The sequence below is a fragment of the Lactuca sativa genome, chromosome 3 (assembly GCF_002870075.4).
Source record: "Lactuca sativa cultivar Salinas chromosome 3, Lsat_Salinas_v11, whole genome shotgun sequence".
Lineage (NCBI taxonomy): Eukaryota > Viridiplantae > Streptophyta > Magnoliopsida > Asterales > Asteraceae > Lactuca > Lactuca sativa.
In genome coordinates this window covers 140,113,253-140,133,848 of record NC_056625.2, presented here as the reverse complement: position 1 = coordinate 140,133,848, position 20,596 = coordinate 140,113,253, and the positions used below count along the sequence as shown (strand labels likewise).

Below are 20,596 nucleotides of genomic sequence, written 5' to 3'. Positions count from 1 at the left end.
TCGCTGAGTGGTCAAGGACAAACTTCATGCTACTCGCTGAGTCTGTTCTTCGGACTCGGCGAGTCCATGCCATGCACCAACTCAATCTCACTTCTGAGGTCAGATCCGCTCCAAAAACTCATAGATCTGGCCCTCCCAAGCACATTCATCACGTAAAGTTCATGTCTTGGTGCTCATAACACACCCCATGCCTCATAAATGGTGTTTTGACCTCAAGCACAAAGACCCCAATCCAAAACCCCCATGGATTCATAAAAAGCTTGGAAAAAGGGACACTCTGGACCTCCAAGGGTCCAGATCCAGAACCTAACTCGCTTAAGGGACCAAGGAAGCACTAGATCTAGCCACAAAAGGGCTCAATAAGCCCTAAATCAACATGAACATCAACATAACAGAGAATGGCTCAAAAATAGTACCTCAAACGTGATGTTCTGGACCTCAAATCTTTAGGAAGTGGCTCCTCTTGTTTCCCCCTTGGCTAATGCTTCCTTTCCCTTGCTAGATAACACCTCCAAGGTCAATAATGGCTCCTTGACTTACTCCAAACGCTCAAGCTCACTAGGGTTTCTCTCAAGGGACTGGTGAGTATAAATGACGGCCATAAGGCTCTTTAAATAGGCTCCACACCCGAGAAATTAGGGTTTCATTTAACAGCGCGGACTCGCCGAGTCCATTCCTTGGACTCGTCGAGTCCGGGCGCGAACCCGCGTCCAAATCCGCGATCATACTCGGCGAGTCTAGGCTCCAACTCGCCGAGTCTCCTCAGAAATCATCAAAAAAATAAATAGATAAATAAATAAATAATACCTGGGAATCCGGGCTGTTACTTATTTAAAACCAAAAGGACCATTTTGTAAAATTTTGTCTAGATTTTACAAAGCATGAAGCAAAATATTTTAAAATAGTACCTGGATCTTCTTACCATCAGTTATAGACCACTTACCTCTCTATTTGTATCGGTTCCAATGTATAAAGTTGAAACAACCATCCTATGTACGCATTCTTTTCAGATTTCATGCATTTTAGATGACAAAAATGAAGAAAAAAAGAAACAAAGATAAGTAAACAAGCATGAAAATGTTATTCTTATATAGACAAAAGATTTTAGTTAACTAATCAATTAAATACCAAAGAGCTTCTAGTTACGGATGGAAATGGGGCGGGTTTGGGTCGGGGTTGACCATCCTTGTCCCCATCCCTGACGGATGCGGGGAATCAAATCCTCTCCCCTTTGTATTTTGGGCTTTTCCTTAGCTGATCTGCGGCCCATCCCCAACCTATCCTCAATCTATTAATATAATAAACTTAATTTACAAAACAAAACCCAAGTTTAATATGTGATCAAAACCATATGCCATAATCAGATTCTGTTTACATCAATCATAAAGTTTAACAAACATCAAAACAAAAAGTAACGATTTGGTATATAGATCATCGAAAAAAGTGATGATTGATGAACTCTTGGACTTGGGGACATAATTTCGTATATGGACTCTATCTCTGATGGTCTAGTATAGATCAATTCATCTTAGTGGACTTAATTCAAATTCAATAAATGATCGTTATACTAATATTATATATATATATATATATATATATATATATATATATATGAGTATATAATATTAATATATATATATATATATATATATATACTAATATATATATATATATATATATATATATATATATATATATATATATATATATATATATATATGAGTAGGATCAAATGAGAACAGCCAAAAGGTGAAGAACGCGAGAGCAGATCTGAACCATTTAAAAAACTAAATCTAAGTTATTATTAAATGGGCCATTTATATAAAATTTTAAAAGTTACAGGTATTAAAGTGTAACTTCAAATGGTGATAAGGGTATTATAGTAATTGGACCTTTACCACAATTATTTAATTCCTATAATTCCTCAATCACTCGCCTATTTCCTTCTATTTCCCATCTCTCTCTTCATCTCTCTCTATAAACCTTGGTACGCCTCCACCCTACATCATCGATCCACCAAAAAAGGGAAAAGAACGGTGAGACAGATTGGAATCGATGAAGCCAAAAAGGGGGAAAGGGAAATAGGATCTCTAAATTGCTTTTGATCAGAAGGAGAGGATTCATGAACGGAGAGGGGAGGAAACGACAACAGGGGGTGTTTGGAGGGAAGCTAAGCTCGTCCTCGATTGGAATCATCGCCACTGTGTTTTATTCAATTCCGACAGAAATAGGGTTGATGTTCAATTCCAGGCAGTGGGTTTCGCCGGCAGCTCCCAATCGAGTTGAAGCCTACCTGTCCCTTGAATCGGATAAAAATATAGCAGGTAATTTTGGGACTTTTGAGTCTGCGGTTTTAGGAGTGGCTAATGTTGATAAACTGGCGGAGCTTCGACGATCAAGACCCAAAAGAGCTTGACCTACGGTAAGGCTATATTTCCGGTTTGTTTCGTATGATACATTCATCATTTCGTCTGATCTTTCCTGCTGAATTCAAATTCCGAAATAATTTCGACTATATTAAACTTTTGATTCGTTCGAATCTGCCTTGTGTTCTCTCAGATCCCTGGTCCTCCTCCTCCAAAAGGATCAACCATAGAACACCAAAAACAGAAGGGCCTTTGGGCTGTTAAACTACTATCAGCCGATGCCACCGTTGTCCGGAGAACGCTTTCCACTCTTACAGAAAACCCAAACGATCTTGAAGGAGTTAGTGAGGATCCTAAACATGCAAAGAAACACTCCTCCTTTTGGTCTACAATAAAACCTTCTCATTTCAGAGTAAAGATTGCCACCAAGAATCTTCTAGGTATGATTGGGATCATCGTCACCGAGATATCAATTGGGCTTCTGGGCAGCTTCTCATTCGAGAGGTGGCTTCTATTGAAATTCCCATCTTTTTCCAGTTTTGGAGGGTTCAGAAAGGAAGGTCCCACAGAGGAAGAAGTCGCTAGCGCCAGTTTCAAGATGTGGTTCATCGACCATGGCTTTAGTGAATCCTCTCCTCTTCACCACTTCTTTTTCTTGTTCCAGTTACTGTCGATGAGAGGGGGAGGAAGGCAGAAAGAAAACGACAACAGGGGGTGTTTGGGTTGCTTGGTGTGTCGTAAAACAGTAGGAGAAAACGGAGGGGGCTGCTGCCCTTGGCTCGCCGGAAACCACCAGCAAACACCTCTGGTGGGGGTGTTTTTGTTGCACCTCGAAGATAGGAGAAAAAGAAGGGAGTGTGAGAGGAAATGGAAGAATGAAAAATTGTATTTATCTATGAATTACAGTTATTCATAAAATTTGTGGATAACAGTGCATTCATGTGTGAATAACAGTGAATAAATAGCAGTGCATTTATGTGTGAATACAAGTGTATTCATTTGTGAATAACAATGAGTGAATGTATTTATTGATGATTAGAAACATTCATTTATTCAATTCTGAATAACAGGGTACTCATTTGTTAATAACAGTGTATTCATTTGTGAATAACAAGGTACTCATTTGTTAATAGCAGTGTATTCGTTTGTGAATAACAATGTAATAATGCGTTAATGAGTATATTTATTTATGATTAGAGGTATTTTTTTTTTTTGAAGAAATGATAATTTTTACACTCTTTTTATTTTCAATTGATTAAAAAAAAGGAATTAGATTACTTGTAAATTGATATGTAATTATTTGTGATTGGAGTAGTATCAGGTTTTTTTGAAAAAAAAATCATTTATGAATACAAATGTACTAATTTGGTGTTCGATTTCTATTCATTTTTTTAAACAAAAAAAAAAATGTGAAATAGTAGAAAAAAATTGATTTTTTTAAGAATTTTTTTTTTCAGTTTTAAAATAAATTTTGACAAATTTTTTTTTTTATATTCTATTAATAAGAAAAATAAAAAATTGAATATTTATTTCTTTTTTGGTAACTGATCCTAAATTTAAGGGAATTTGATTAAATTTTATTTTATTTTAATTTAATTAAAATATACATTTACTAGTATGCCCTTATATATTGATTGGTCCAGAATTGTTCTTGCGTGCTCAACCTTTTAGGTGTTCTCATTTGATCCTCTCCCTATATATATATATATATATATATATATATATATATATATATATATATATATATATATATATATATATATATATATATATATATATAGTAATCAAAGCGGGGGCGGGACAGGTTGGGGATTGTTATACCCGACCCCGACCCATCCCCGATTTTAGCATAACGGGGATTCCCAGCCCCGTACCCGATACCCATTTTGGCGGGGAATACCCATCCCCGGTTGGGGCGGGTCAACCGGGTTCCCCACCGGGTCGGATGAAATTTCCATCCCTATTTCTAACTCAACGGTATCCGGTGTTGTCCTCATTTCTTAAGGTCGAGGGTTCAAGTCCTATAAAAGACATAGATAAATTTAGAAGTTATTTAAGGGTAAAGTAGGTTTGTTGTTAAAAAAAATAAAACTAATCAATTAAATATCATAAGTTGAAGAATTAAGAATTTCAAATCATTGATATTCTTATTCTTATTAATCAATAAATTAAGTAGCACAAATTGAAATTATTACAATCATTATGAAAAGACTTTTAAAAGATTCTTGGAGTTTCAAATTAATAGGTTAAAGTGTTTTAACTTTTATTATTGTAATAGATATATAGATATATAGATTTTAATCCTCTTTTAGTTTTTGTCCATTTGACCCTTATATTTCAGAATAGTTTATTTTACATCCTAGTTATATTTGAAGATTAATTTTTTATGACGTAATATATTTAATTAATTATAGAAAATAGTATTGAATATATCGTAGTAATTTTTAAAATTTTCAAAATAATATATATACCAAAGATAAAAAAAATTAAAAACATTACCGTAACATACTATCTAGTAATTTTTTGTTTATTAAAATATTAAAATCAAATAAACGTTATTTTTATAATTATTACGTTAGTTTAAAAATTGAAAAATCATATAAGGGTAATATTTATTATTTTTTAATTTCTTAAAAAAAATTTAAAAGGTCAATCAATACAATAGGTTTATAACAAAAGTTTTTTGATCTATATAAAGCTTTTAAAATGTTAACTATTAGAGATATCCTAATATCTTTAAGCCTATTTTTACTTTTTGAGTGGTCAATTAAAAAGAATATTTTTTCATAAAATTATTTCTCAAAAATCTTTCAGATATTTAATAAAAACAACAAATTAAAGAATGATTAAGTGGGTTGAATATACTTTTGATTATTTGGTATTTGTATTTTTTTTTCTTCTGTTTGTCCTTTTAATAATAATTTATGTCGTTCCAAAGACACATAAAATAATTTCTCCTTTTTCCTTTTGATCGTTGATAATTTAATCACCAACACTTTGAAGTAATATGATAATGGGAACATCATGAAAATGTGGAAAACGAGCTTCTGGCCTTTTATGCACTTTTCCACCTTCGTTTTACATGCATTCATGCATTATTTGATGACTAATTAATATAAGATATTTAATTTTCATGACTTGTTCCACTTATAAATGATAAATACAATAACAATAAAAACAACGTATAATATATAATCATAAATATTATGATTATCCTTTGAAAAATAAATTATCATAGGAAGAACATTATATAAAAATTTGAATGATAATAATATTTTTATTGATATTAATATTAGCAAAATAATAATAATAATAATAATAATAATAATAATAATAATAATAATAATCAATAATTACACTGATACATTATAATACAAAAACATATATTTTTTTGTTATAAATATGATTTAATTATAGGTGAAATTTTATTTAAGAAAAATAAGAGTTTATTTAAAATCATCCTAAAAAATTAATGAAAACATATGTAAATATTTCATTTACATTAATTACCTTTATGAAAAATAGATGTGTAAGTTATAATGTGATAGATATTGAGATGATGAAAACATCGATGGTTGGATGGGTAATCGAGGAAGATGCACGATTGATAGCAGGGAGCTATTTTTTTGTGGAGTTTGGAGATGAGGGTAGCTAAGACATTTAAAGATGAAAATGCGATTGTATGGGGGTGGTTTTTTGTATAGTTTTATGAACATGATTTGATTGTCAGTGTACGAGGTTGGTTTTCAAACCATTAAACACTACAAATTAGATATGTCTCTATAAATCGAATGTATTAGTAAAGTAAGAAAATGGAAGGTTGATGTGTTTGTTAAGTTGACATGCATGTCATAACACATTAGACATGGCTTTATTATAGTGAATAAAATTGCGATAAATTACTAATGAAGCATGCCTTTCCCGATATGACCGAGTCTTTGGTGAAAAGTGGAAGGTGTGTAATATAGGAGTGCAAAAGTAGTGGACTTATGCGGGTGGATTGGGTAGAGATCTATGGTGATGTCAAACCCGCCGGGGGGGGGGGGGGGGGGGGGGGATTGTGTTTGGTCTTGAAATCTTTCGTAGGAAAGTCAAACTCATCAATTCAATACTAAATTTTTTTATAACGGGTAAATTGGCGTCAGTGAGGTGATCCAGCTCATCGAAACTCAACCAATGTGTTTTGAAAAGCTCATGCAATACCTCATAGTTGAGCTTGTCTAAATTTAGCATGAGTGAACGTAGGTGTTGATATTCGTTATTCTAAAAGGTTTTTGGAAGTTTATTTTTTCGTCATGATGGTCATGACAACTAGGGTTTTTTTTCATACGAAGAAGATGAGGGCTTATATAGGAGATAAATCTATGATCGGTGGTAGAAGAGAGAGAGAGAGAGAGAGAGAGAGAGAGAGAGAGAGAGAGAGAGAGAGAGAGAGTGTGTGTAACATCCCAAAATTCAAGCCCAAAAATTTCATTTTTGATTAATTAATTCATAAACATTCATTAGAAAATATTGTATAAACACGTCATCTCAAAGCCAAGTATCATATTTGAAACCCACAACCATGAACAAATGTCATATCAGAGTACAATCCCAGAAAACACCGTGCGGAAATCATATGTGAGTGTGTGTGATGCCATGCTATGCCGCCGAATCCTTCCCCTTGGATGAAGAGGTACCTGAAACCAAAAACTGAAACCGTAAGCACAAAGCTTAGCGAGTTCCCCCATCATACCACATACCATACAATACCATCGGTATCTTTCAACCGGTAATCATCATCGGTATCTTTCAACCGGTAATCGTCATCGGTATCTTTAAACCATTAACTGGGGACTATTCCACCCCTATCACTAGCATACAATAGCAAGATATAAGCACACATTCAGACATATCCGGGTACTGACCTACCCCTTGCTCCTACGGACCACTATCAGGGAAACTATCCCTATCATGCAACATATTATACAGATATAAATCATAACCAAACACATACCAAACCAAGATAAATTATCACAAAGACAATTATCTTCTAAATACTCCTCAATGGTGGGCGGGCATTGTGGCCTTAGACCCACCCCTACTGGAAGGTAACTCACCTCGTAGCTGCTGAACTGTACGGGAATCCTCTGATTGTTGCCGCTGCTGCTCCGGAACTCCTCTGGCTATGATTCCCACAAAACACTTAGTCAGAAACTGACATCTACCCTTAGGGTAAAATGACCATTTTACCCCTTGACCAAGTCAAAGTCAAAGTCTACTTCAAGTTGACCTGACTCGCCGAGTTGGCTCGCCAACTCGCCGAGTCCCTATCCTTTCATCAGACCTCATACCCGTCTCTACTCGTCGAGTTAGGCGATGATTCGACGAGTTTTCCTTCTAAATGAACACCGACTGAATCCACATCCGACTCGCCGAGTTGTATGAACAACTCGTCGAGTTACTCTTCATCTTATGAACACGTTCTGTCCTCGACTCGCCGAGTTGATGAACAACTCGCCGAGTACCATGAAGATTGTCTTGGACTCGCCGAGTCCGTTCATGCACTCGCCGAGTACCATGAATTCCCAGAACACTTTTCTTAGTCCAGAACGTTGGGTCACTCCTCGGGACTCCCAAAACCCTTTCGACACTCAACTGGTCCTTATGACCCTCACTGATATGGGACCAAAACCCTTGGACTCGCCGAGTCCAGGAAATGGACTCGCCGAGGCTATCACATTCCTTACTAAGAACTTCGATTTCTGATGTATAACACTTAACCAAATGATAGATCCAGGCCCCTAAACTCGACCTAGCACGTAAAGTTACAAACTTTATGTGCATGCATGGGACATTAGAGCATAAAAGGCTCTAAAATGGTTCTTTTATTGCATGGGGCCTTCCTTGGTGCAAAAAGCAACCTAGATCTGACTTGTGGCTCATAAAATGACATGATACAGAAGCCCAAACCCCAACCATGTTTGCAAACATGGTTGGCCACCAAAAATGGCTTATAAAAGCCCTAAATCACCTCAAAGAGGGATCTAACAAATGAATGAGCAAGGTTTAGACTTTATACCTTCCAAAGACTGCAAATGATGAACCAAACTCGAATCCTTCAGTCCCTTCTTGATCCTTCTATGCTCTTCCTTCTTCCTTGAGATCAAAACTCACAAGATTCACTCAAAACGCCATAGATCCTCTCAAAAACGGCTACAGTTTGCTATGAGGAGTGTTTGGGAGCACAAAGGGGGAAAGGAGGCGGCATAAGGTTGTTTAAATAGGGTGCAAACCCCTGGATTAGGGTTTTTATCCAAACAACGGTTACTCACCGAGTCCGGGACTCGACTCGCTGAGTCCGCAACTTAAACCCCGCGCCTGATCCCGCTTCTACTCGGCGAGTCAGTCCTTCGACTCGCCGAGTCCAAGGCCAAAAATGCAAAAATAAAGGGAGATTTAATAACATAATACATACCAAGAACCAGGAGCTACAAATCTCCCCCACTTATTTTAGACTTCGTCCTTGAAGTCTGCTGCTCGATCCTGAAACAGCTCGGGGTAGTGCTCCATCATCTCACTCACTAGCTCCCAAGTCCACTCCGACCCCTTCCGGTGCTGCCACTACACCTTCTCGAGTTCTACTCTTTTGTTCCTCAGATCCTTCGACTTCCGATCAAGGATCGCCACAGGCCACTTGATGTAATTCAGGCTGCCATCAACCTGAATGTCCTCTAAGGGTACCACCGCCGTATCGTCCACTAGGCATTTCCGCAGCTGAGAGACGTGGAAAGTGCTGTGGATCTGACTGAGCTCGGCTGGCAGATCCAGTCGGTATGCCACCTTGCCCACCCGGGCTACAACCCTGAACAGTCCGATATACCTTGGGCCCAACTTGCCCCGCTTGCTGAATCCGATGACGCCCTTCCATGGAGACACCTTCAGGAGAACCATATCCCTGACCTGGAATTCCAGGTCTGATCGACACTTATCGGTGTAACTTTTCTGCCGACTCTGAGCAGTCTGAAGTCTGCTCCGGACCTGCTGAATCTTCTCTATCGTCCTCAGCACTACTTCGGTGCTCCCCATGACTCTCTAGCCAACCTCGCCCCAACATATCGGGGTCCTGCACCTCCTCCCATACAACATCTCGAAGGGAGGACGGTCGATACTCGCATGATAGCTGTTATTATACGAGAACTCTGCCAAAGGGAGGTAGGTATCCCAACTACCTCCGAAATCTAAAACGCATGCCCGCAACATATCCTCCAGAGTCTGGATGGTCTGCTAGCTCTGGCCATCCATCTGCGGGTGAAAAGCGGTGCTAAAATGCAGACGAATACCCAGCTCATCATGAAACCTCTTCCAAAACCTGGAAGTAAACCGCACGTCTCTGTCTGAAATCATCGAAACTGGTACTTCGTGCCGCGTCACTACCTCCCTGATATAGATATCGGCCAATTTCTCGGCCGAGATGTTCTCCTGAATCAGAATAAAGTGGGTGCTCTTGGTCAATCGATCCACGATGACCCATATCGAATCCATCCCCCGCGCGGTCTTGGGAAGCTTCGTGATAAAATCCATCGTAATATCCTCCCATTTCCACAGCGGGATATCCAACAGCTGCATTTTTCCGTGAGGTCTCTGATGCTCGGCCTTGACCTTCCTGCAGGTCAAGCACCGTTCCACGTACCATGCCACATCCCGCTTCATGCATGGCCACAAATAGTCCAGACGAAGATCCCTATACATCTTCGTTGCCTCGGGATGAATGGAGAATCGGGATTTATGCGCCTCCTCCATCAGGACCTGGCGTACTCCTCCGTGATAAGGGACCCACACCCTACGGTGAAGAGTTAATAACCTTCGGCTATCATAATTGAAAGAGGAAACCCGCCCCACAATCCGCTCACTCTTCCGATGTTCCTCATTTATAGCCTCCTGCTGAGCCTCCCGGATCTGCTCCAGAAGCGGAGTCACCATTGTCATCCTTAGACAAATATCCCTGATCGGCGTTGCCTTGCGGCTAAGCGCATCGGCTACGACATTGGCCTTCCCCAGATGGTAGAGGATCTCGCAATCATAATCCTTCACCACATCAAGCCACCGACGCTGCCTCATATTCAGATTTAGCTGGTCCATGAGATACCTCAAACTCTTTTGGTCTGTGTAAATCGTACAACGAGCCCACCCCGTAGAGGTAATGCAGCCAAATCTTGAGGGCGAACACAACAGCCCCCAACTCCAAATCATGCGTCGGGTAGTTCGCCTCGTGAGGCTTCAGCTGCCTCGACGCGTAGGCGATGACATGCCCTCTCTGCATCAATACCGCGCCCAATCCTGTGATGGATGCGTCGCAGTACACAACAAAATCCTCCATGCCCTCTGGCAGGGCTAAAATTGGTGCCTCACACAATCTTTGTCTCAGCGTCTCAAATGCGGCCCGCTGCTCAGGCCCCCAGCGATACACCACCGACTTCTTAGTCATTCGGGTGAGCGGAACTGCTATCTTGGAGAAGTCCTGAATGAATCTCCGATAGTAGCCTGCCAAACCTAGAAAGCTCCGAATCTCAGATGGAGACCTCGGAACCTCCCAATTCATCACGGCCTCTACCTTGGCCGGATTTACCAAAATCCCGTTCTGGTTGACAAGGTACCCAAGAAACTGCACCTCGCACAACCATAACTCACACTTGGAGAACTTAGCATACAAGTTCTCCCTCCTCAAAGTGTCCAGAACCTCCCGCAGATGCTCCTCATGCTGCCCCTGCATCTTGGAATAAACCAAGATGTCATCAATAAATACTATCACAGACCGATCTAACATTGGTCTACACACGCGGTTCATGAGATCCATGAATGTGACAGGAGCATTGGTGAGCCCAAAAGGCATCACCACAAACTCATAGTGGCCATAACATGTCCGAAACGCAGTCTTCTGCGCATCCTCCTCTCCGACCCTCATCTGATGATACCCTGAACGCAAATCAATCTTGGAGAACCAAGATGCTCCCTGTAGCTGGTCAAAGAGGTCATCAATCCTCGGGAGTGGGTAGCGGTTCTTCACCGTTACCTTGTTCAGCTCCCGATAATCTATACACATCCGATGCGACCCGTCCTTGTTCCTCACAAGCAGAATCAGGGCTCCCCAGGGTGAACTGCTCGGTCTAATGAAATCCTTGTCTAACAGGTCTTGCAGCTACGTAGACAACTCCTGCATCTCAGGAGGAGCCAACCGATACGGTGCCTTGGCTATCGGAACCGCACTAGGAACTAGGTCGATCCAGAATTCCATCTATCATTCCGGAGGTATCCCAGGCAACTCCTTAGGGAATACGTCCGCAAACTCCCATACCACAGGTACATCGTCCACCGTCGCCCTACCAGTTTCCCGGGTATCCATAACATACGCGACATAACCTGCGCAACCCTGCTGAAGGTAACGCCTAGCTCTCGCTGCTGAACATAAAGCTGGTCCTCGATGTGGCCTCTCGCCCTGAATCACCAGCTCTCCCCCACTTGGGGTCCTGACCCGCACCAACTGCTGTGCGCAGTCGATCACTTCCCCATTAGGGCTGAGCCAATCCATGCCTATTATCACCTTGTTTCCACGCAATAGAATGGGAACCAAGTCTACCAGGTAGCGCTCCTCAAATAACCTCAGCACACAATCTCGAAATACTGTCGATGCCCGCACCGAATGGTCATCTGCAATCTCTACCTCTAGAGGGCAATCCAAGATGCCCGAAGACTCGGAAAATGTCTTGCTAAGTGCAAGAGACACAAATGATCGGGTAGCGCCCGAGTCAAACAATACCAGAACCGGGATGTCGTTCACATGGAACGATCCTAAACAGAGCACATATTAATAACACAATCTCAACACAAAAAAAGATCAGAGGGAAAGAATCGTACCCGTCACCACATCGGGTGCAGCGCGTGCCTCCTTGGCTGTCAGCTGAAATGCTCAGCTCCGCACCACTGGAACCTCTGCCTTGACCTTCTGGCCATCTATAACCCGCGCCGTCACTGAGACCGGCGCTGCCGTTGGCACTGCTGCTGATGCTGCTGTCAATCTCGGGCAATTGGCCCTTTTGTGACCCTCTGATTGCAATGGAAGCAAATCAGGTCTGCCATCTGTACCGCAGGGGCGGGGTCAGTACAATCCCTGCCAGAATGCCCTACCTTGCCACACTTATAGCAGCCCGAACCCAACCCAGTGCGACAAGATCCCTCGTGTGACCGACCGCATTTCCCACAGCGGTCCCGTCCTACCTGGTCTTTCGGCCTACCATCAGATCCCTTGGGCTTCTTCCCCGAAGCCCTAGTTGTCAGCCGCTCCACTACCTTCCTCTTCTGGACGTGCTCCACATCAATCTCCCTCTCCCTAGCCCTGGCAATCATGGAATCCAATGTAGGGCAAGCTGAAAAACTAACATGCTCCCGAATGTCAGCTTGTAGCATGTCGTGGTAGCGGGTCCTCCACATATCCTCATCACCCGCATACTAGGGCACCAACAATGCCCTCTCCCAGAACTTGGTGGTGATCTCCGCCACAGTCTTCGTAGTCTGCCTCATATCCAAAAACTCCCTGGCCAGCCACTGAAGCTCCACAGCTGGCGCAAACTCCGCCCTGAATCTGGTCACAAAATCCGACCAATTCATAGCCTCAACAACCGAGGATCCTAATGAGTCGCCAATAGACTCCCACCAATCCCTAGCCCTGTCTCGCAAGCATCCTGCTGCATATCTCACCTTCGATCCCTCTGGGCAGAAGCTCGTCAGCTGTGCAGACTCAATGTCTGCGATCCATCTCCTAGCAGCAATGGGGTCTTTCGCCCCATGGAAATACGGCGCACCACTCCCACGAAAGTCCTTAAAGGACAGTGTGCGCGTACCCATCTGGCTAGACGCCATATCACTCCTGAATGATCGAAGACGATCCTCCATCAGCTCAACAATCCCCTCCTTGATCGAACCGAAGATGATAGGGGTCGACTCAAGGATGCTTCTCGTTATCTCAGACGCAATGAACTCGCGTAGCCCGTCATCAACCTGCTCGGATCCCGAACCCGAGCCCGATCCTGATCCTAATCCGGAACCTCCTGCTCCAAGTTGTGTGGTCACCATATTGAAAACACACATATACACATCAGGATCATACATATACTCGAGAGATCTAACACACTCCCCAAGGTTCCCAATTTCATCTAGGCCCTCGTTGATTCGAGTACGGGTCCTCTGCTTTCAGTAGTACGGGCCCATACTACCTTCCACATCTACCCATGCTTTTCTCAAGGATTGCTTCGACTTCACCAGGTCCCTTTACCGATACCCCTTTCCATTAACCTGATCCTAGGCTTCCCTAGGGCATTCTCCGACCTACTCTCCACCATCAGCTGCACAGGAGCCCCTACCATTTCCCCCTAACTAACTTGCAGGTACTGTTACATATCCGCTCCTTAGTTAGTTGGAAATAGCCAGAACCCCTATAGCACAAAGCAAGCAGCATTCGTGCATCGAGTAACCAAATCAGGCATAACCTATACAGGCCATCCTACTGCTGACTAAACAGCCCTAGCATACAGCTCATACAATAGGCATAGAAGGCATCCTCCTAGATCCTTAGCCCTAACTAGCATGCGATTCTAAATCAAGCCATATAGCATAACATAACATGTATGGGTATCTTGGAAAAACTTACTTGAGCCCGGCCAGTCACGTGCATCACACACCTTGTCTTTCATAAAATCCTTTTGCTTAGATTTTTAGAAAACCATTTTATTGTAAAACTCTTTTAGCCCCTTAGTTTGAGTCCAGACACCCCCGAGGGCGTGTCCGAATCCCTCAAACCAGGGCTCTAATACCAACTTGTAACATCCCAAAATTCAAGCCCAAAAATTTCAGTTTTGATTAATTAATTCATAAACATTCATTAGAAAATATTGTATAAACACGTCATCTCAAAACCAAGTATCATATTTGAAACCCACAACCATGAACAAATGTCATATCAGAGTACAATCCCAGAAAACACCGTGCGGAAATCATATGTGAGTGTGTGATGCCATGCTATGCCGCCAACTCCTTCCCCTTGGATGAAAAGGTACCTGAAACCAAAAATTGAAACCGTAAGCACAAAGCTTAGTGAGTTCCCCCATCATACCACATACAATACCATCGGTATCTTTCAACTGGTAATCATCATCGGTATCTTTCAACCGGTAATCGTTATCGGTAACTTTCAACCGGTAATTGTCATCGATATCTTTCAACCGGTAATCGTCATCAGTATCTTCCAACCGGTAATCGTCATCGGTATCTTTCAACCAGTAACTAGGGACTATTCCACCCCTACCACTCGCTGAGTCTATCACATTCCTTACTAAGAACTTCGATTTTTGATGTACAACACTTAACCAAATGATATATCCAGGCCCCTAAACTCGATCTAGCACGTAAAGTTACAAACTTTACGTGCATGCATGGGACATTAGAGCTTAAAAGGCTCTAAAATGGTTCTTTTGTTGCATGGGGCCTTCCTTGGTGCAAAAAGCAACCTAGACCTGACCTGTGGCTCATAAAATGACATGATACATAAGCCCAAACCCCCAACCATGTTTTCAAACATGGTTGGCCACCAAAAATGGCTTATAAAAGCCCTAAATCACCTCAAAGAGGGATCTAACAAATGAATGAGCAAGGTTCAAACTTTATACCTTCCAAAGACTGCAAACGATGAACCAAACTCGAATCCTTTAGTCCCTTCTTGATCCTCATATGCTCTTCCTTCTTCCTTGAGATCAAAACTCACAAGATTCACTCAAAAGGCCATAGATCCTCTCAAAAACGGCTACGGTTTGCTATGAGGAGTGTTTGGGAGCATAAAGGGGGAAAGAGGCGGCATAAGGTTGTTTAAATAGGGTGCAAACCCCTGGATTAGGGTTTTTTTTCCAAACAACGGCTACTCGTCGAGTCCGGGACTCGACTCGCTGAGTCCGCAACTTAAACCCCGTGCCTCATCCCGCTTCTACTCGGCGAGTCAGTCCTTCGACTCGCCGAGTCCAAGGCAAAAAATGCAAAAATAAAGGAAGATTTAATAACATAATACATACCAAGAACCAGGTGCTACAGAGAGAGAGAATAAAAGAACAAATATAACTCTTAAGGAGGACATAGTCGTGGCAAAAAAGGAAGGAGGTACCGCTGGTTGGGAGTAATGGATTGATATGTGCTTCCCTAACCAGTCTCCACCACTTTCAACCATGTGATGACAACTTGTACTCTATGCTTCTATAATTGTACCAAAATATTTGTATGTTTTTAGTTATTTTATGAATTAGTTTTGTATGTTTTTTAATAATTTGTGAATTAGTTTTGTATGATTTTTTATAAGTTCGGTTTGTTTTAAAATTAAAAATTGAGTTGGTTGAGTGGGTTCGGAAGGATGAGTTTCCATGTATTTTGGGTAGCACCTGTGAATTCGAGCTAAATGTTATAGTGGTTTGAGTTGCGATTATTCATTATATTCAATAATGAATAAATATTTATTTATTGTGTACATGTTATATGAACAAATATTATGGGTATATAATATTTGTATTAAATCTTATTATAAACATAACGAATTACGTAAATAATATTTATAATAAAAAGATTATTTTGAAAAAATGAAAGTTGTAGTAGTCGAGATTACGAACTCGTGAGTATAAGGAACACCAAAACCTATGTCGTTTGAGTAAGTTATGATGTTTCGAAGTTGCACGCTCGATAGAGTGCGTCAGTATTTGCTGTAAAATATGAAACAAAAATCGAGTACTTATTAGCCAAAGTAATGTAAATGAAAGTTGATGTCCTCGTAAATACTAATCTGTAGATGTAAAGAACGCCGAGAACAGAGCTCAAACGAAGAAGTTATGAATTTCGCAAGAGCTTTCGAAGTGTAATCTTTATAAAATATAAAGTGAAAATAGAATGCGAACTAGCTGTTGAGATCTAAAGAAAAGTTGTAGTACACAGAAAGACGAATCCGTGAATATAAAGAATGTCGAAAATGAAGCTCGTATGCGAGAGATACGATTTTTCGAAGATTGCAAAAAATTACCTATGAAGGCGATATGGTACCATAGTAGTGCACCACATGGCACCGGATGAGACCAAATCCCACACCAACCTCAAGTTGATGTGGCAACATAGAAGCCGAACACATGGGCACGTTGCACCATATCAAAAAGCGCAACATGCTTTTTGTGAAAATCATACCCTCTAAATAGCAGGCCACACTTCACTTGTTAGTTGCCAATTTCGAGCTTTTCTCTCTCTCTCTTTAGAACCTTTTCCCGCACCCCCAATATCAAATTATTGAGTTCTCGGGCATTTTAGTGGGGTGATGTAGCATTGGAAAAGCTGGCAGAAAGGAATATTCAACGTTGAAGTTCTGCCCACGAAGTTTCATATTTTTCGCTAGAAAACCTATAAGTTAAGTATCACTTACTCTGATTTTAAATGTAACTTAAATTTAAGTTTATAGTCGTTATTATAACTATATAAATAAGATTTATCAGTAATTCCATTTGTTGTAGTGATTGATCTACTTACGAGAGTGATGTCTAGGCAAGATCTTAGTGAGGTGTTTCAAGTGGATTTTCCAAAAAAATATATTTATATACCAAACGGATCCTACATCCAATATGATCTTACCTGGACATTCCTCATTCGATAGAATTTGGTATTTCTTGGGATTACTGAAGAATCTGGGAAATAGATAACATAACCTTATAAATATGAACAAATGTTGAAACGTATTAATATCCGTATTTAGGTCGTTCAAAAGGGAAAATCGAAAGTTAGACAAGAGCTAACTTTCCCGAAAGTCTTCCACCTTAATCAGGTGAGTGCATGGTCACTTTTACGAACATGATTTTAATATAATTATCTATTACTTCAAATATTGACTATATGTTTAAAGATTATATGTGAATTAAGTGCTTATTATTTGGAATATGTGTTGAATGTATATTTGGTAATATTACATAATATACTATAACACCCATGTTCCCAGGTAATTTTATTTATGGCTTATTAAACTTGTTGCATTTTGGTCCATTACGTGGGGCGTATATTACAGCTACGCAGGGCGTAGCTAAGGAAGTTGGACGCATGACTTATATGTAGTACACAGGGCGTAATGCCGCTGGACTCGAACATTAATTTTTTGGGTTAAGACCCTATTTAATGGCCTTATAACCCTTGAGGCCTCCCTTATCACCATCTTTTTTTCCCATTTTTTGTCATTTTGAAACCCTAACATTCCAGAGCTTGTTTTGGACCTTTATAGTATTCCTAGAGCATCTGGAAGAAGGAGAAGCACACCGTTGAGGATTTTTGGGTTTGGAGCTTGTAGATCCAGAGTTTCATTCACCTTTGCAAGATTTTGGAGGTATAAAGCTCTCACCTTTATGGTTCTTTTGTATAGATCTAGGTTAGTTTGGGTTTTTCATGATTTTGGCCCCATAGTTTTGGGTCTTATGAGTAAATGCTACTCTAGAGCTTAGGATTATCATTTCTTGGTGTTTTTTGAGGTTCTTATGTCATAAAATTTGGATCTTGAGGGTTATATTCCTCCCATGCATGAGCTATTTTCCATTTTGTGAAGTTATAGACATAGGGTTTGAGTAAAGGCTCTATTAAGCCATGAAAAAGCTTAAAGTCGTCAACTTTATCAGTTGGGACTTTCCCAAGATTTAGATATGTGAATTGGACGTATAGTCTTAAGGTATTAAGAGCTTAAAATGGAAGTTTGGCGTGTAACCTTGGGGTACGCATGGCATAACAGGTCTTCCCCGTTTCCTTCTCGGTGATAACTCAGTACGCAGGGTGTAACTGGGGAGTACGCATGACATACTCCTAAAAGCCTATTTGGGCCACTTTTGGGCCTTGGGCCATGTTTAATTGGGTCCAATATAGGAAGGGTAAAATGGTATATTACCCTTAGTTCGAGAGAAAATGATTTGGACCTTTAATCATGGGTTATTACACTAAATAGTAATTATGGTTGGGTTCGATGTGTTTAGCGTGAGGAGCCTCCGTATCAACAATGCATGTGTGATTTGGATATCGTCAGCTTGAGGTGAGTCTCTTCACTATACTCGTGGGTCGAAGGCACCAATGTCGGCCCACTGGATTATGTTGTAGAATGATAGTTGTCTTTGTGACACTTACTTACATGCATGTATATACTTGTTGTCTTTGTGAATCTTGTTAATATGACGGTATGCTTAGATGTAGGGGTGAAACAAACCCGTACCGGTTGAAATATATTAAGGGAGTCAAAATGGACTTAGATAGTCGGAAGGGACTCAGGGTTGAAATAGACCCGTTATAACTTTAGGCTAATTTGTATGTATGGTATGTGGTATTTTGAGGAACTCACTAAGCTTTGTGTTTACGGTTTATGTTTAATGTTTTTCAGGTTCTTTCGGTTCCAATAGGAAGGGTCCGACATGATCGCATCCCATCCATTAGTGTTCAATATTTTATAATTTTGGGATTGTACTCTGATAACTAATTTTTCCACATTGTCATACTTTGATGGGTTGAAATGAATGATTATTGGTTTTGGTTGACTTAAAAAATAAAACATTTTACTTAGTATTTTTAGGTTCTTACAATTTGGTATCAGAGCCTTGGTTTGAGGGATTTAGGCACACTCTAGGGTGTGTCTGAACTTAAACCAAGGAATTGGTAAAAAAGAAAATGATTTTTCAAAATGGGTTTTTATAAAAATGGTGTGTGATGCGTGTAATCGACCAAGCTGAAGTAAGTATTCCCAAAATACCTATACATGTTTATTTGATTTAGTATGTTAATAGCATGCTAGATTAGGGTAAAGGATCCGCTTAGAGTTTTATGTTAGGAGAAATGCCTTTGTATTGTATGGGCCTCTAGAACTGTATGCTAATATAAGTTATAGATGATATGATAGTATGGCCTATTAGGAAGGGCGTTGGTTAGAGCTTGATGCTTGAATGCTGCTTGCTTTGTGCTTTTAAGAACCATTATTAATACTAGTTAACTATCAAGAGAATATGCTTGGTTACATGTAACAGAAATTATATAATTTTAGAAAGTTAGGTTTAACTCTATTCTGCAGCTCTTGTTTGAGTCCAACCATTGTAATCTGAGACCTTGCATTCCAAGAATTATCTAGTGTCTATTGCATGTAATTATATTTGTAAGGTAGTTAGCGAGTGTTAGTGGGGGTCTTTTCTGCAGCTGATGGCGTAGAGTGGCAGGAAAGGAACCTAAGAGAACCTAGGAATCATGATAGCTTAAGATGCGTTGTTTAGCGGGAATAGACAATGTTGGGTAGTAAAGAAGTCACTTAGGGGAATTAGGTCGACTCTTGAGGAAAGTACGGGCAGGTGTGGAAGGTAGTATTTGGCCCCTACTACTGGAAGCATATGATATGTACTTGAGTCAAGGGATCATGAGGATACTAATGGATTCATAGGGTGTGGGATTCCTTGAGTGTTCTAATGGTTTGAATTGTTTATTTTCAGTATGGTAGTCACTTGAGGTGGTTCAGGTCCTAGTGAGGGATCGGGTTTGGGCTTTGGAGCAGGACGATTGGATGATCAGATGCACGAGTTCATTTCTTTAGAGATCACCTGTAGCATTCTAGAGCAGACTCCTGCAATATTTGGTATGATCAAGGAGGGCATTATGAAGATTTTAGATGAGCATCTGTACATGTTTCATACTGAGATGATGGCTATGGTGGGTGCACGCTCTATGACTTTCCTAGAGTTTTGTGCATGTGGGGCTCTTACGTTCTTCAGAAAGTAGGACTCCATTGTTTGTAGGAGATGGTTGGCGGACATCACGAATGTTTTCCAGACTAGCTTCTACCCCGAGGAGGCAAAGGATAGACTTGCATCCTGTCTTCTGAAAGACAGAGCCTATGATTGGTGGGAGGAGGTAGGCCATGCCTTGGGGGACGCGGCTGTTGAGGCGATGACTTGGAATAATTTTGTGATAGGATTCAGGGTTGAGTTTGCACCAGTGATTGAGGTATAGCAATTGGCGAGAGAGTTTTAGGACCTCCTTCAAACTACTGAGTCAGTGATGGAGATTACTGCCATGTTTCAAGAGAGGGATTTAGTAGTTCCGTATTATGTGGTGGATGAGGAGATGAGGAAGGCCATGTATCATGATATTCTAAAGGATGAGACTAGGGAGTTTCTGAGCAT

At 40.6% G+C, this 20,596-nt stretch overlaps 1 non-coding gene across 1 annotated transcript; it reads left to right on the top strand.

Moving 5' to 3' along the window:
* The first annotated feature begins 2,025 nt into the window (after window positions 1–2,025).
* Window positions 2,026–3,282, top strand: LOC111880275 (probable mitochondrial saccharopine dehydrogenase-like oxidoreductase At5g39410). The gene is made up of 2 exons (XR_006189908.1): window positions 2,026–2,422; window positions 2,560–3,282. It is a non-coding gene; the product is annotated as a probable mitochondrial saccharopine dehydrogenase-like oxidoreductase At5g39410 (transcript).
* Window positions 3,283–20,596: the final 17,314 nt, after the last annotated feature.